General features: G+C 42.3%; 1 protein-coding gene across 9 annotated transcripts in view; it reads right to left on the bottom strand.

Moving 5' to 3' along the window:
- LOC114545729 (receptor-type tyrosine-protein phosphatase delta) overlaps positions 1 to 4190 on the bottom strand; it is a 132859-nt gene extending 128669 nt beyond the window's left edge. For all 9 annotated transcript variants that reach the window (XM_028564196.1, XM_028564200.1, XM_028564201.1 and 6 more), the window contains exon 1: positions 3750 to 4190. The gene's annotated coding sequence lies outside the window, so the exon portion shown is untranslated. The remainder of the gene's footprint in view (positions 1 to 3749) is intronic.
- Positions 4191 to 5948: the final 1758 nt, after the last annotated feature.

The raw sequence follows: 5948 nt of genomic DNA, 5'->3' as shown, positions 1-5948 counted from the left end.
TTAAAAAGTGACACTACGCTTTCTGTGTTAGAATACTTGCAAGTACATTTCACTGAGGAAGATACATGTAGCAAAATCAGGATGAAAGGACGGGGAAAGCAGGGGACTTTGTTACTTTGTTTTGATTAGACTCATCCGAGACCGGGAGAAAGAAGAATATGAGCAAGGGACCGAGCGAGAAAACAAGTGTAACACAAAGAATAAGAGTAAACAGGAAAGAACAAGCTCAGCTATAGCCCTGTGCTCCTTCCACTGCCAAATAATATTTACGCCTCAGCTTTCTGCCCTGACATGGTGATGGACAGTAGAGGTGATTTTGCCTGGGCGTGGAAATAGGCTTCTTATTATTCCAACCCAGTGGCAACTTGAATATCAATAAAAAAACTGCGAGCGTTCCCCTATGTGTAAAACCAATGCCCCGTAGCGGTGGTTTTTATCAAGCAACCCACCCTTGACGCTAGTTATGCAGTACTAGAGGTTACGGGAGGAAATGCTTGCCAAGTAAATAAGTGAGTGAAGCGATTGAATAGAGGGGAAAAACACAGCGGGACCGGGGCCAAAGTGAACCAAGGGTAAAGCCATGATCACTTCATTATGCTGGAGTGCAGCTCAGTGTTGTGCGAAATCAAACTGCTTTCTCATTTGTCACAATGCATCAAGCTGGCCTCTGTGAAGTGGGTTTGTAGTCGGCTGGAGGCCCCTGATGCACAGGCGCACACATCCGTTGATCAAAATGAGGAAACTAAAGTGCTAGATGTACAAAATGCACCCACGCATGTAGATACAAACATGAAGTGTGTGCAGTACACATACCAACACTGCTACGACGCATGGGCACGCACCTTGCTACCCTTTTTTTATTTTATTTTTTATTTTTTCATCCAACATGACCTCTACCAATCAAACTTCCCTTGCATCCACCAACCACCCACCCTGCCAGCTAGCCAGCCGGCCGGCCGGCCGGCCTGCCAGTCAGTGGGCAGTTGTTAAGGGCTGTTGCTGGCGCAAAATAAACTAGAATACACCCACTGGATTACAGAGGGCAGGCAGTGAGGAGGGTGATTGCTAACAGACCTATTGGCACTGCATCTCCTCCAGCTCCAACACCACGGCGCCTGATAATTGTGGCCTCGATGTTTACGTATCCATTTTTGCAATGTAAGTGTTGATTTCTCATTCCACACTCGTAATAGGGTCCCTGGCCTTGGGATTCCTGAAGTAGTGCTCTCACACACACACACACACACACACACACACACACACACACACACACACACACACACACACACACACACACAGGCATAGGCACACACGTAAACACAAAGTTTTTTCTCGCTCTTTTTGTCTGCACTTGAAAATAAACCAGTGCGTCAGAGCTACTTGGCTGTGCGAAGACAATGGGACTGAGAGGTGCAGGCACACTTGTTTGTCAGAGGGCTTGGCTTTGTGCCGAAGAAGGACTTGGATAAGGGAATGTTGAAAGTTCCCGTAGTCCTTCAAGATGCCTCTGTTACATTAAATGCACTGCTGTCAATGAGCTTATATCTATAAGCTTCACTTTTAACCCACATATGTGCTGTAGCGCTTGTAAAAAACACTTAGCCAGGAAAGTGTACATTTGAGAAGTAATACATGTAAAAAGGACATCTGAAAGACATTGTTGACTTCGCTCCAACGTTCAGTCTTGAAAATACCCCTTTGTCCCCTCTAGACACTGTCAAAAATGTGGGATATGATTTCAGAATGTGCTTCAGGCACAAAAAGCTGGAGAAAAAAATAGATCGGCAGGCACACAAAAATGGCCCAACTCCCTTATAGGCACTTTCTAAACCCTTATATCATTTTTCAATTTAATGGCTTGCATGCCATGAACGGTTTGTATCCTTCACACACACACACACACACACACACACACACACACACACACACACACACACACACACACACACACACACAGGTCCAGGCTTGACTTATTTCTCCTTTAATTTCCTTTGCACTATAATGTGGAATTATCTTTCCACATTTTACATCAACATTTTTTCAACAAAAAGCTATGTTATTTCGGAGGAATTAAGTGAAGGAGGAGGGTTTGAGAGAAGATGGCCGCATCAGTGCCGCTTTTCCATGACTGAGACACTTTGCTCTCTTCAGTGACTTTGGATAGCAGCATTTTAAGCGGGCACCACCTTATCCATTTTGTCTCATCTTTTGAGCGCCGCTGTCGCAACAGCAAAATTGGAAATCGAACGTGTGGTGACAGCGTTAATTGTGCAAGTGCTAATTGTTTGAGCTTGGAACTGTAAAACATGCAAGACAGTGGAGGTGCTGGGAAGTGCTCTGCTAGAGTGCTTATTGGCTATAAACTGGGAATTGACACACATGCTCATGTGCATGCTTAAACACACACACACACACACACACACATACTTGAACACCTCACACTCTAGCCTACTCTACCTTTAATCGCTGCCTTTTCATTTGACTCAGACAGCAATATATTACAATGCATATGGTCAGGCAGCCTTTTTTAGGCCTTTTGTTTTACACCATAATGCCTCCTAACGTGTAACCTATTGCAGATTACAAATTCATAATTTTTTAACCATCTGATGGATACATGAACCACTTATTTTGTGAGCTTTGGAAACCATTGCGCCAATTTATGTTCAAATAGTTTTCTACATAGTGCCTAAAATCTCGTCTTCCTGACTTGAAGCCTCTCTACTGCATTCCCCTCACTGATTGATGAGAATAGTATAGAGTCCCCTAGTGGCCCAACTGGCACACTGAGCACAGGTGGTGTGCACACAGCTCGGAAATAAAGGTTCACTTTCACCTGATTGACAGACTTGCGTGACTGACTGACTGACTGACTGACTCTCTGCCTGCCTCACTGATATTCTTGCTGCTTTTGGAAACGTGAGCTCTTTAAAAAGCAAAGTCAACTTTAAACCCCCGCGAAAATAAAATGTCTTCTAAAAATAAGACTGATAAGACGAGAGACCTCTGGAGAGTTGCAGGAATGCACTTTGAAAATTCTTCACAATCAATCTACTCGCTGAAAAGGCTTTCACAACTTTAAAAGAGTCCACTGAATGAACTGTAGGCTATATGAACATGACAGCGAGCTTAGAATAACATGTTTAAGCTGGCGGGGTTTATTTTATTTGAGAGAGAGAAGAAAAAAAAAAAACATTAAGCGAAAAAAATCAACTGTAACCTAGTCAAAACGCAATATTAAAGCAATGGAATATATGCATTACGATGTGTGGTTATGATCTATTGAACAGATTTTGACATTAGTCGCCTCTCCAAACCTCAACACAAACCGCACACACCCTGACAGAAATATTCCACCTGCACATTCACCGATGTAGATTATGTGCGGACACATTTTCAAAATAGCTTAATAAACGATAATGCTATTTAATGCCGTTTGTGGCGTTTTACATACTGTAATGTGGCTCGGAAAGCGCTGCTGCATTCAAGGTTGCGCGCATTCATAATAATAAACTCTGCCTAAAACAATTACTGACACATAAATAAAACGGCTGTATTCCTTAACACGTCAGCCAGCATATAGCCTGTATATGCATTAGGAGAATAAAGCTAGTAAAAATAGGTATAACTACAGCTCATATGTTTGAACCAACTTCATGATACGCACACCTGAAATCACTGCGGCAGCAAATTCAGTTCCGACTGTCTGTTACAACCTCAAAACTCCCAGGCTCGTCCAACAAGCTTACCTTATCACCATTGTGCGGTCAGTTTGAAACTCAGTCTCTCCTTTTTTTCTGTACAAAGAGAAGTCGAGAGTTTTTTTGTTTTTTTTTTACATCCAGTAATGACAGTCTAGTCCTGGGGAAATAAAAATAACGTGGAGGAAAGAAATCCGTCCTCAGGTTCTCCTTCTTCTCTTCCCCCGTTTTGTTCGCTCTTATTTGGTTTCTTTCCTCGAGTTGTCCGTCACCAGCGCATTAACGATCTTCGGCGCGATAGGGCAAAAAGAAAAACACGCACGTGGAGCGTGTATGTGATATATATTCTCTGGTTTGGGTCTGTCTATGTTGTGCTCGTTAGATCTTCATTGAGTTGAACGTGGCGAGACTGTGGTTGTTTGAAGAGTGCGATGTGGCTGGGACACACAGCCACTCGCTCTCCCCTCTCTCTCTCTCTCTCTCTCTCTCTCTCTCTCTCTCTCTCCCTCCGTCAGTCAGTCTGTCTCTCTCTGTGCTGAGACCTGAGCACGGACTGAAACCTCAGGCACAGGAAAATACAGGAATGAGAGCGAGAGAGGTGTTTGTGTGCGCGCGCGTGCGTGTTTGTGTGTGTTTAGGAGGGCTGACGTCACTCAGCGAGGTCCCACTTTCCCAACTCTCCTGGATTCCCCCCACCCACACACACACACACACACACACAGACCCCAGTCCTCTGCAGGAATGTGCATTTGGCTATTTTAGAGGAAGATGTTGTGTGTGTGTGTGTGTGTGTGTGTGTGTGTGTGTGTGTGTGTGTGTGTTTGGGTCTGACTACATCATTATTTTTTGTTGGTAAACCATGAGAATATGAGCGCATGAGTAACACCCTGTGTCTGTATATGTTATTGATATGCTACAGCTACATTATCATGGAGGAGGATAGTAAACACAATACTGTATATTATGATCCAACCAACAGCATATCACTACAAAATAATTTACAGTAAAAATGAATGGAAATGTGTAAGGAATGGCACACAAATTTGAGACAAAAATGGGAATGAGTACATAAAAAAAATTCTGAGTGCGTTTGTGTCACCGTCATTGGTGGGAAAAGTATTCAGATCCTTAGTAAATACCAAGATTTAAACATTTACAAATGAAAACAAAATAAAACCTAAAACTCTGCATTCAAATTGTACTAAGTAAGTAAACGTATAAAAGTATTATCTGCAAAATAATTAAAGTGAAGTGAAAGTGTGTGTACTCCCCATAAGGGCAAAATGGCCTTTTGTCAAATTAACATTATTAGGTTATTTATTGTACTATTGAATGATTATTACTGACGCATTAACATGCAAGCAGCATCTACCTATTTTTATACTATCGGGTGCATTTCATTATTATATAAAAGTATAGTTAAAAGTGCAATATTTCCCTCGGAGATGTAGTGGAGTATGAGTATTAAGTAGTACAATAAAATGAAAATACTTAAAGTACCTCAGGATTGGCATTAAGTACAGTACTTGAGTAAATGTTCTTAGTTTCTTTTTACCACTGGTCCTTGCAGGTAAGAGGTGAAGCCTGGCATACGTGGATGCTTTGTGGTTTGGATAATGTCAGTGCAAACTCCATAAAAATGCCATCATGTACAATATGGTCACTACAAACTCATCACTAAGAGCCACAGGCACACTACAGGGCCCTGTAGGGATATAACATTGATTTTTCTGTCAGACTGGGCTTGAATGTGTGTGCATTCATGTCATCTACCATTCTGTTTATTTGTATCAAAGGCACGGCTTCTGTATGAAGGAAAGCTGCGTTCACGTACTGCATTGTGTACAAGTACGGTCAAGGTGAGAAGTTAGCTTTATAACCCGTGTGTAATGATCACACATTTCATGTAATTATTCCAAGATGTCCACATCCACACACCCACATTACTGAATAGACATAATGGTGCACAACAATGCATAAAGGGACAGTATTGCTGATAACACAGTCAAGTGCATGGCCCTCTGATGTAAGGGTTACTGAAAAATAACAGCAATGTCCCGGGGAGACAGATGACTATGACCAATTGTGTTTTGAAAAAAAGTTGCTTTTGTGGCAGCAACCCAAACCTTCTGATGAACAGCCTAGCCCTGCAGACACCAACATCTAGCACCCAACAATCATACTCAGATAGACAGACTACTGCAGTCAGCAGATCTGTTTTCTTACCTACACTCAGACATGTCATGT

Source organism: Perca flavescens, chromosome 19, assembly GCF_004354835.1.
Source record: "Perca flavescens isolate YP-PL-M2 chromosome 19, PFLA_1.0, whole genome shotgun sequence".
Classification (NCBI taxonomy): domain Eukaryota; kingdom Metazoa; phylum Chordata; class Actinopteri; order Perciformes; family Percidae; genus Perca; species Perca flavescens.
The sequence above is the reverse complement of the archived record's forward strand: the minus strand, read 5'-3'. Positions and strand labels throughout refer to the sequence as shown.